The sequence below is a fragment of the Miscanthus floridulus genome, chromosome 8 (assembly GCF_019320115.1).
Source record: "Miscanthus floridulus cultivar M001 chromosome 8, ASM1932011v1, whole genome shotgun sequence".
NCBI lineage: Eukaryota > Viridiplantae > Streptophyta > Magnoliopsida > Poales > Poaceae > Miscanthus > Miscanthus floridulus.
In genome coordinates this window covers 8,382,996-8,395,424 of record NC_089587.1, presented here as the reverse complement: position 1 = coordinate 8,395,424, position 12,429 = coordinate 8,382,996, and positions in this window count along the sequence as shown.

Genomic DNA, 12,429 nt, shown 5'->3' with positions numbered 1-12,429 from the left:
GAGGACATCGGCTACTGAACGAAAAGATTTCCACAAAACATTCCAATTTTCAGTAGCCATCGCCAGCTTCCCAGACAAGCCTTCAATAGTTTTTTGGGCCTACACAAGATCTCTGTCAGCTCCGTGCCTAATCAGCTTAGCAAGGGCGAGTTCTTCCTCAGCATGAGTAATTACCTCCTCAGCTTTATTATGACTAGAACAGACAAGGGCCTTCATTTCATCGATACTCTCCGAGAGCTTCTGCTTCTCAACTCGGAGAGCTAGACAAGACACCCAAGAACAAGTTAGCGGAAAAAGAAGTCAAAATACAAGAAGAAACAGGCAGAACCCGTGGCACCTTTGCATTCATTCTTCGTAGACTCCACCATAGCATCTCTCTGCTTCTCCGTCTCCACTACCCGGGCGCGAAGGGTCTTCTCCTCCTTTTGGTGCATTTGACGCTCCGTCTCCAACTCAGCCCGGAGGAGGTCAAGATCGGCTTTCAGAGCGTCCACCTCCGAAGACAACTTCCTCTCATTTTCAGATGAGAAAAAGAAGCCAGAATGATCACGAGAGAAAGACTGAGCAAAGAGAAACAAGGCATAAGAACAGAAGAAAAACAAGCATGCAAAAGAGGAGTGCCAATAAAACCTACCTGGAGCTTTTCACCAAAAGAAGTCGCGAGGGTCGACAAGCTCCCCCAGGCTACGGTCAGCTCTGATAACCGATGAGTGGCATCGAACTGTTGCACCACGTCACCGGAAAAAGAGGGGCCGTCGAAAGCAAGAGAAGGGGAAGGAGAGGCCGGCTGGGGCGAAGAAGGAACGACCAAAGCAACCTCTAGGGAAGCTGGAGCCAAACCCTCAGAAGGACCCGGCGCGACGGCCACAGTCACCTCTGGAGTGACCAAGTCCGCAACTCCACCAGGAAGCTCTGAAGCCCCCGCGGCGACTTGATCAACAGAATGTTGTGAGTCCCAAGGCTCGGAACTCGTTGGCATGGCGAGAGGCAGAGAAGAAGTCGATGAAGAAATGAGAGAAGACGAAACACTGAAAAATGATAAAAGGAAGCACCATTAAGAACCAGAGGAAGGAAGATAAAAGCCAAAAAGATAAAGCTAGAATCTACTCACCCAACCACTTTCTTCTTCACGAAGCCAAGAGAAGGCCTTGCAGGGGGAACCACGACGGCGAAGACGTCCCCGCCACCCGGCGACGGGCGCGGGATAGCTGACAACGGAGCTGCGGAAGAAGCCGGGGCTGGAGCCATGGAAGAACTCCGCACCGGAGGAGCAGTAGAGCTCGAGACAGAGGCAACCAAAGAACTTGACACCGGAGCTTCAGGAGAAGTCGGCGCGGGAGCCTCGGAAGAACTCACACCCGACCTCCGATTACTTCAAAAAAGTTCAAGACTAAAAGTCAAAACAAAGAAGAGAAATTCAATGCAACAAGAATATGAAAAACAACTCACCGCCGCATGACGAGGGGGACTTCATCGTCCTCTTCTTCCTCAGCCAAGGAAACCAGAGCACCTGCTGAAAAGAGAATAAAAGTACTCGGATCAAGAGAGAGACATGAAAATAAAGGAACAAAGAGTATTAAATGTGCTCACCTAAGAGCATGCTAGCAACGACTGGAGTACCTGAGGGAGTACTTGGTTTGCGAGGCTTCTTGGAGACAGGCAGGCCAGATGAAGACCCATCCGTTCGCCCCCTCTTTGGGACACTGCGAGGGCCACGAGGGACTAGACGAGGAACATATTCTTCATATACATCAACAAATCTGAAAGAAACCCCAGGAAGGGCTGTAAAGGTTTGAGACTTACTAATTGCAGAAGTACCAGCTAGATGATCCCCAGTCTCCGCCACGGTAGGGAGAACATCAAGGGGGATCGGATCGACAAAGTTCCGCCCAAGCTCCTGCGAAAAAAGATAAAACACCGAGACAAGGAAAAGCTAAGCAAGAACGGATGCAGCAAGTGCACATAAAGAACTCAAACAAAAAGATAGACAACTCACAGCTAGACGCGGGTTGATGGCCGAGAACTCAGAGACGGCAGGAGGAATGACGCTCACTCCTTTCAGCATCTTCTGGAGGCGCTCGAGCACCTCCTCACCGGTCAGCTCAAGAGCTGGGACCATGCGTGAAGGATCCTCGGCCCCAGAATACTCAAAGCCGAGATGCTCTCGCTCTTTCAAAGGCTGAACCCAGCGACGAAGGAAGCTTGAAACAATACCAAAGCCGGTCAAACCCTGCTGTTTCAGCATGCTAATCCTATCAAGGAGTGGCTGGATCGCTTGAATCTCAGTAGGTGACTCAAGCTTCTTGTCCCATCGGTCATTCACCACAGGACCAGATCCGGAGTGGACGACAAGGGAAGGGATCAAATTGGCAGCGTAGAACCACTCGGCACGCCAATCTTTGACAGAATCGACCAGGTCATAATCAAAAAACTTAATTTTGAGACCCTGGCGAAACTGAATCCTACAACTGCCGAGGGCGTTGGTTTCTTCATGGTGGGGTTGAGGTTTCAGACGAAAGAAAAAGCGAAAAAGAGATAGAGAAGGAGGGATCCCAAGGAAGGCTTCACAAAGGTGAACAAAAACAGAAAGATGGAGAATGGCATTGGGGGTTAGATGGTTCAGACTAACCTTGAAATAACCAAGAAACTGATGAAGGAAGGCGGAAGCAGGAAGACAAAGTCTAGCGCGGACAAAGGAAACAAAAAAGGATAATCTCACCAGGACCCGGAGCCGGAACCCGATGCTCGCCCGGAACTCTCCATTCAGCGATGACTTTGCTTTGGATCAAGCCGTCGCTAACGAGCTCGCGCAGCTGGTCTTCGCTTGTTGTTGGAGCCGGCCAAACCTTCTGAGCTACCCTCATGGCCACGAACTCCTGGTTTTCAATCAAAGAGAGGGATGACTCCTCGTCCACAAAGGTCGCCTGAGACTTGCTTGCGGTTTTCTTCTTTCCCATGAACTGGCGGAAGCAAAAAAGACACTAAGGAAGATGAAGCTAGGATGATGGTGCTCGGGTGATGGCGACAATGACGGCGGCGGATTTCTAAGAGCTAGGGTTTAAAGGCAAGAGCTGGATAGCAAGGGAAAGGAAGATAAAAGGTCTTTAAATATATTTTTCAGTGATACAAACGACCCACAAGGCCCGTTAAAACACAATGTGGGAACGCAATGGTCCATTTACCGACGCAGCTAAAACGACAGAGGGCACGAATCCACACAACAGTACAAACCAACGGGCAGATTTCAGACTTATCCGTCCAGCGCCACGGCAGGGTTATCAGATTGATACAAGAACAACCCGTCAAACCAAGAAGAAAGAAAGAAGAAAGAAACGGCTACCTTCACGAGGAACAAAAGAACCCAGTTATGTAAGAAAGAACTTGGTAGTCTCATGAACGATAGGGATCACAACAGAAAAGTCAAAGACAACTCAGAAGACAAGATTCGTTACATTACAAGCGACTTCAAAAATAGAAGATTACAAATCTTACAAGACTCAACAAACTCGGCACCACGAAAAGCAAAGTAGTAAAGAGGAACACGGACACGACTAGGCTCTGGAACGACTACGTGTCCCAAATTGCTACTCGGAAGGACAGACCGCTATCAGCTACACTGTTTTCTTCAAAGGACGAACGCAGTGCATCCAAGGCGGAAATTGGCAGCACGGCAGGGTAACATGGAGCAGAGAAGGCCGACGGGCATCTATCTACCCAAGACCGATGTGATGCTGGATATGGTGTTGATCTGCACCGGACAGTCTCAAGACAGGCGATGAGGATCAACCCAGAACTGCCGGATGAAGGAACGAAGCCCACATCACAAGACTTCCTCCAACTACCACCACGTACATCCTGGCACAATGCTGTCGTGGGATTAGCCTACCTCTAATCCCTATCACAAGACTTCCTCCAGCTACAACAAGACACACAGGAACTACAAAATATGCCCGGGGGCTGCTCTACTTCACAAACTACCATGTTCATGACCACCAAGGTTTCAACAGAATGTCCAATGGATGAAAACAAGCACTCCGGGACAGTATTTATAGACCAAAGGATCGGCGTACATGGACTAGGAGTACCAACGAAATAAGCCTAACAAAGGACACAGTGAAAAGACAGGACTCAATAACAGATGACTCAGGCGAGAGGAAGCAGTACTCGAAGACGGGCATATTCGGAAGAATATACCAGCACAGTACAACCCATGAACAAAAGGCATTTACACTCAACCACCACCATACAACTACATCTGACAACAGCAGACCATCAAAGAATACGCCAAGACCTCGCATCCGAGTTCTTCCTGAACAAAACAACATGGATATACGCTCAGAGGCTCGGCCAGCACCATAGCTTAATCAACACTAAGCTAGGGAACCCGGCTTTCATTTCAACTACTCCTGGAGGCTCGGAACCAAAGACAAAGGACCAAGAATACAAGAAACTCAAGACTACAACGACGATGATACATCAAGACTCTTCATCCGACTTCTTTTCTAAAGAGAAGAACTCGGAGAAAGCGCGGAGCTGCGGGATAGACTCAAAAGCACGAGGCTCGGGGGCTACACTCAGTGAGTGCAATTTCACCCAAAAGGAACCCAGACATAAGCTCGGAGGCTGCATGCCGCGAAACTACTCGGATGATGGTTTAATCCAAGACTAAAAGGCCGCTTCGGAAAGATGCCGCGAAACTACTCGGACGATGGCATAATCCAAGTCTTGGGGACTACTTCAGAACACAAATTTTCAAACAACATAAAGGATCAAGACCCTCTAACTTTTTGTTCCAAATAGCAAGAGGCTCGGGGGCTACACTCAGTGAGTGCCCTTTTTCTTCGAAAAAGCGCACGTCACCAAAAGACTTCCTCAACGCAGACCATTTCAAGACATTACGACAAAAAGAACCCGGAACGAGCCATATTCGAGTTCTTTTTGATAAAACTTCAACGAACAATCAGAACAACTTCAAGACAAGATCCTCTAGCTCCTTGTTCCAAATAGCAAGAGGCTCGGGGGCTACAACCAGATGGATGTATTTTTTCTTCAGCACTCAAAGATCCTAAGAAGCGCTACAAGGTTTCACTCCAGAAAGCACTCGGATGACATCTTGTTCCTACTCAACAAGACTTGAAGGGGCAGAGCGAGACTTTCAGAGCTCAACCATGAAGTGCTCGGGGGCTTGTCGATACGGGACCCACAGGATACCCCGCAAGGGAGAGAGAAGATCTAGTTCAACTAGGATTCTTCCCATGTAAATCTTAGTAGTAGAACTATTAAGTAATCCTACTAGGAAATCTCATTGTAAACCGACTAGGACTCTGGCTTCTTGACTATATAAAGGAGGGCAGGGCTCCTGTCAAGACGAGACATATGATAATCAATCCAACGCAAAGGCTTAAGGCTGACTGGACGTAAGGTTATTACTTGATCTACGATCGAGGGCCTGAACCAGGATAAATCGACTGTCTCTTGCGTTAACCACCGAGTTCAGCATACGCTGAAGCCCGAACATACTGCCCCAGGTACCCCCGTGGCAGGCTATCGGTGGTAAAACATCGACAAGCACATACCCTTGTTGACAACCTGGAACGCACCTTTGCAGCCCTTAACACATTCCAGTGGAAGTTAAACCCAAAAAAGTGCATCTTCGGTGTTCCCTCTGGCATACTACTTGGCAACGTCGTTAGTCACGATGGCATACGCCCTAACCCGGAGAAAGTCAAAGCTATCTTGGACATGAAGCCGCCCAAAAAGGTGAACGATGTTCAGAAGCTTACCGGATGCATGGCCGCCCTCAGCCGTTTCATATCAAGATTAGGCGAAAAAAGATTACCGTTCTTTAAACTACTCAAAGCATCCGAAAAGTTTGAGTGGTCGGAGGAAGCAGACGCTGCCTTCACACAGCTGAAATAATACCTTACATCACCTCCGGTCCTCACTGCTCCCAGAGAAGACGAAACACTCCTGCTTTACATTGCGGCTACTAATCGAGTGGTCTCCACGGCCATGGTGGTCGAGCGAGACGAGCCCAGCCACGTCTACAAGGTACAGCGGCCAATCTATTTCATCAGTGAGGTACTTAATGAGTCCAAGACCAGGTACCCACAGATTCAGAAATTGATCTACGCCATACTGATAACATCCCGAAAGTTGAAACATTACTTCGATGGATACCGTGTGGTGGTCATGACTGAGTACCCTCTGCGAGACATCATTAGCAACAAGGATGCGAATGGGCGCATCGTTAAATGGGCAATGGAGCTATGCCCTTTCTCCTTGGAATTTGCAAGCCGTACTACAATCAAGTCTCAGGCACTCGTCGATTTCATCGTCGAGTGGATAGACTTAAGTACGCCTGCCTCTCCAGGATCCGACGAGTATTGGACGATGTACTTCGACGGCTCTCTCAACATTGACGGTGCGGGAGCAGGAGTCCTTTTCATGTCACCATCCAAGGAGCAGCTCCGGTACGTCCTTAGGATTTATTTCCTAGCATCTAATAATGCCGCCGAGTACAAAGCATGCCTACATGGTTTGCGCATTACGGTTGAGCTTGGCGTTAAACGTCTCTACGTCTACAGAGACTCTGCTCTGGTCATCAACCAACTCAACAAGGACTGGGACACGACCAGCGAAAAGATGGATGCATACTGCAAATCGATCAGAAAGCTGGAAGGCAGGTTCTATGGCATCGAGTACATACACGTGGTCTGGGACAAGAATCAAGTAGCAGATGCACTATCAAAGTTAGGATCATCCCGAGCCAAAATCCCACATGGCGTATTTCGTCCAAGACCTGCTCACGCCTTCCATCAAAGAGGAAGATTCCACGGTAGACAAGCCTCCAGACCAGCAATTGGTGGCTACGGTTCCAGCGTCAAGTACCGCCGAGCCGCCTCCGACCACTCATGAGCCCGACTGGAGAATACCTTTCATCAAGTACCTAACAGATGGTAGCGGTTACACTAATCGGACAGAAAATGAGCGCCTGATGCATCGCAGTAAGCAGTACCTGCTCGTCGATGGCAAGCTATGGCACAAGAACGCAAAGAAGGAAATCTTGATGAAGTGTATAACCCAGGAGGATGGTGAAAGGTCCTTGTTTGGTTTTGGTAATTGAGTGACAACTTAGGTGGACTAATTGTGTTTATATGAGATACACAGGTGATTAGTCCACAGGTACATGTGTGTGAGCAACATATGCCATGAAGGTGAAAATGGCTTGAAGATGTTGCAAAGCTCACACATGTGATGATGAAGGAGCTTATTGCACATGAGACATGACATTGAGTCATGTGATCAAGGTGGAGAAGATCAAGACAAGACTTGGCTTGATGGACCGGTTGCAAGCGTGAAGGGCAAGTCGAAGGCTTTGGAGTGATGGACCGCGTGGCGGTGAAGCTTGAGCAAGACTTGGCGTCGATGGACGATGGCAACGGTGAAGAGCAAGTAAAGTCAAGATCGATGAACCAATATGATCATGTGATGATATGAAGTGGATCATATCATTGTTGATCGTGTTGGTGCATGTGTTGCATCAACATTGGAGGAGATGGAATGGAATGCGTAAGGCAAAGGTATAACCTAGGGCATTTCATTTCACCGGTCATAGGTGTGTAGAGAAGTTTATGACCGGGTTTAGGATAGATGGCCGTACTATCAAGAGGGGCAAACTTGTTTGCATATCGGTCATCTAGTGCCACTCGAGTGATCTAACTTTACATTGTCGCTAGGATCGAGTGGCGTGGCAAGTTGAGTGGCTAACATCCTTTGGGAAATGATTGTGAAAATGCTAACACACATACACATGGTGGTGTATACTTGGTGGTGTTGGCACATTTACAAAGGAGGTGGTGTTTGCAGGGTTGAGATGGGTTTGGGTCCCTCTCTCTCTCCCGCCTGCTCAAGTGTGCTAACCACAAGAATTTGCATCCGGCACAATAGAAAATAGGCATTCCATTTTCCCGAAAGCGCCGAATCCCGCCTCACAAGCTCGGCGGGATTCGGCGCTTTTGGGAAAATGGAATGCCTATTTTCTATTGCGCCGGATGCAAATTCTTGTGGTTAGCACACTTGAGCAAGGGTGAAGAAGTTAGAAGTGAAAACGTGTTGGTCGCGAAGATGCCGGCGTCGGTCAACTGACCGGACGCTGGATCTGAATGCACCGGACGCTGGAAGGCTGCGTCCGGTCAGGCTGACGTACGGTGACGCAGTAGCTGGAGTGTGACTGGACGCTGGCTGCGTCCGATCGCGTTCGACCGGACGCGTCTGGTCATGCTCGGGAGCTTACTGGAAACGACCGGACGCTGGGGGTTCAGCGTCCGGTCAGTTGAGTGCTGCTGCGTCCGGTCAGGTCAAGTGACCGTTGGAATCGGGACATGTGGTCGTCTGCGGGCGACCGGACGCTGAGGTCCAGCGTCCGGTCAACACGACCGGAGCGTCCGGTCGGCCCGACCGTTGCCCAGTGAAGGGGTAACGGCTAGTTTAGCCCTTGGGGCTATAAATAGAAGTGGCCTTCGGCCATGGCCGGTGCTGAGCACCTTGGGGGACTTTGTGTCCATGCTTGAGAGTGCTTAGGAGCCCTCCATCACACATATACTTGATAGTGATCATTCGATTGTGTGAGTGAGCGATTCTAGTGCGATTGCATCGTGAGGTTGCATCGAGTGGCACTAGGTGATCGAGTTGCAAGCCGGTGGTGCTTGTTACTCTTGGAGGTTGCCACCTCCTAGACGGCTTGGTGGTGGTCTCCGTCGAAGCCCGCAAGAAGCTTGTGCGGCGCTCCGGAGAAGTGCTTGTGAGGGGTACTTGTGCTCGCCCCGCGGGAGCCGCGAAGAGCAACTCTAGTAAAGCGTGTCATTGAGCTACCCTCACTCAAGGGGTAGGTTCTTGCGGCGCCCGATGTGCGGGCTTAGCGGGTGATGCTAATTAGCCGCCGATCCACCAAGTGAGCGGTCGACACAACGGGGACTAGCGTGTTGGCAAACACGTGAAGAGAATGGAGAATTCTTGTGGTTAGCAAATTCTTTCTATTGCGCCGGATGCAAATTCTTGTGGTTAGCACACTTTAGCAAGGGTGAAGAGAATGGAGAAGATGCTGGCGTCGGTCAACTGACCGGACGCTGGATCTGAATGCACCGGACGCTGGCAGGCTGCGTCCGGTCGCGCTGTCGTGAAGTGTAGCAGTAGCTGGAGAGTGACCGGACGCTGGCTGCGTCCGATCGCGTTTGACCGGACGCGTCCGGTCATGCTCGGGAGCTTACTGGAAACGACCGGACGCTGAGGGTCCAGCGTCCGGTCAGTTGAAGTGCTGCGTCCGGTCGGCAGATGACCGTTGGGATCGGAAGATGACCGTTGAACGCAGGGGACACGTGGCGAGTATCGTGTGACCAGACGCTGAGGTCCAGCGTCCGGTCGATCGGACCGGAGCGTCCGGTCGGCCCGAGTTTTGCCCAGTTAAGGGGTAACAGCTCTATTTGCCCATGGGGTTATAAATAGAGGCCATGGCCGGCCTTGGGCCGAAAGCTGAGCACACTAGAGCCTTGGTGGCTTGTGTAGTAGTGCTTGGGAGCCCTCCATCTCACACATACATGATAGTGATCATCCGATAGTGTGAGAGAGCGATTCTAGTGCGATTGCATCGTGAGGTTGCATCGAGTGGCACTAGGTGATCGTGTTGTAAGCCGGTGGTGCTTGTTACTCTTGGAGGTTGCCACCTCCTAGACGGCTTGGTGGTGGTCTCCGTCGAAGCCCGCAAGAAGATTGTGCGGAGCTCCGGAGAAGAGCTTGTGAGGGGTACTTGTGCTCGCCCCGCGGGAGCCACGAAGAGCAACTCTAGTAAAGCGTGTCATTGAGCTACCCTCACTAAGGGGTGGGTTCTTGCGGCGATCGACGTGCGGGCTTAGCGGGTGATGCTAATTAGCCGCCGAACCACCAAGTGAGAGGTCGACACAACGGGGACTAGCGTGTTGGCAAACACATGAACCTCGGGAGAAAAATCATCGTGTCAACCTTGTTCTTCCCGTTGGTTTGCATCCCCATTACACAAGCTTGCAATTACTTTTATATATATTAAGCTTGTGTAGTTGCTCTTGTAATTAGATAGCTTGTGTAGCTTGCTAATTACCTTCTTGCTTGTGTAGCATAGAAGTAGCTCCCTTGCGTGGCTAATTTGGTTTTAGTAACCTTGTTAGTCACATTGCTTAGTTTGTGTAGCTAAGTATTTGCGCTCTCTAATTAGGCATTGGTTGCCTTGTTATTGAGCATTGCTAGTGAGCTTAGTTAGCTTTGTGCTTTTGCTTACTAGCATGTGTAGGAGCTCCCTTGTCGCTTAAAGTACTAGTGGCATAGGTTTGTGTAACCTTGCTCCTAGAATTGATTAGGAGAGCTCTAGCTAGCCCAGCACCTTTGTTGCATAATTGTTATCTTTGCAAGGTGCTAGTGAACATACATTGAGGGGTATAGTCTTGGCTAGACCGATAGTTTTAATTCCGCAATTATATCGGTTAGCCGACGCGATTAATTTTAGAAAAGACTATTCACCCCCCCTCTAGTCCGTCATCTCGACGCTTCAGATGGCGAACATCTTCTGTACCAAATCCACTCTGGCTCCTACGGCAACCACATGGCCTCAAGAACACTGGTCGGTAAGGCTTTCCGAGCAGGGTTCTATTGGCCGTCAGTAGTAGCCGACGCAGAGAAGCTAGTCCGCCACTGTGAGGGTTGTCAGTTCTTCGCCAAGAGAATCCACGTACCAGCACATGAGATCCAGACAATACCAGCCTCTTGGCCCTTCGCATGCTGGGGACTGGATATGATCGGGCCCTTCAAACTGGCTCTAGGGAAATTTACATGCGTCTTTGTGCTGATCGACAAATTTTCTAAGTGGATAGAATACATGCCTTTGGTACATGCATCCTCAGAAAAGGCTGTCATGTTCCTCGACCAAGTCATCCACCGTTTTGGCATACCCAACAGTATCATCACTGATCTGGGTACTCAGTTCACCGGGAACGCTTTTTGAGACTTCTGCGATGAAAGGATCATAGTAGTAAAATACGTCTCGGTGGCGCACCCTAGAGCTAATGGACAAGTTGAGCGGGCAAATGGCATAATCTTGGACGCATTGAAGAAGAGGATGTATAGAGAAAATGACAAAGCTCCCGGAAGATGGCTCAAAGAGTTACCAGCAGTGGTCTGGGGCCTCAGAACTCAGCCCAGTCGTAACACCGATGTCTCATCATACTTTATGGTTTACGGCGCTGAGGCAGTCCTCCCAGCAGATATAGCTTTTAGATCAGCACGGGTAGAGAATTTCGACGAAGGCAAGGTCAATGAAGTACGGGAGCTAGAAGTGAATAGCGCAGAAGAGAAGCGGCTCGATTCTTGTGTACGTACGGCCAAATACCTTGCTGTTTTGCACAGGTACTACAACAAGAACGTTAAAGAGCGGTTCTTTGTGGTCGGGGACCTGGTCCTGAAGTGGAAGACGAACCAGGCTGGTGTCCATAAACTCGCAACCCCATGGGAGGGACCCTTCATGATCAAGGAAGTCACACGACCAACGTCTTACAGGTTAGCTAACCTGGACGGTATGGACATACCAAACTCGTGGCACATCGACAAGCTTAGACGTTTCTATGCTTAACTACTGAGATATGTACCCCTCTTGTACTTTTGATTTACTTCAATAAAGCTATTATGATTTCTCCGACCACTCTAATATGTCACTTCGAATTTTATGGTTATTCTAACTTAGCCAGTAAAAGTCGACCACCACTCCTACGGTTTTTGGAGCAGGCCCTGTCTCCGGTTCCTCCCAACACGTGCATGGGATCCGCTCTCTACGTTACGGGTGATCGGCAGGTCCCCCTTGGTTTGACTTGTTCGCGTCTACGTGTGCATAGGTCATGCACCTCACACTCCGACCACATGGCAAACTAGGGCCGCACAAACTTTTCAGGATGATGTGTCGAGCAAAATGGTACAACTAAACATAACGTTAACATGTTCTCACTTAGTTACACCAACATGAGTTTCAAGCTTAAAAACGTTTTATACAAAGTAAACAAGCTTATGATGATATACAGTTACATTATCACAAGCTTGCCTGAAGAGGCCCAAGTTTACAATAACACAACTATGTCCTCCTTCTACAGCTGTAAGCCTATTACATTGGCTGGTTGAGGCGTGCGGCACCTACTGCTCGCTGCTTCCGATATCCTACTTGAGTCTCGGGGACTCTTGTGCTGGTCGATCTAAAGGGGATGGCCCCGCCGATGCCTGGCTGGTCGAGACCGCAGGCTTCGTCGGTTGGCTTGCAACTGATGGCGTTCCTAGCTGACTTGTCAATGGCGTACCATATACAGGTACTGTTCCACATCCACACAGGTTTTGACGACAGGTCTAGCTGGGCCATCCGAA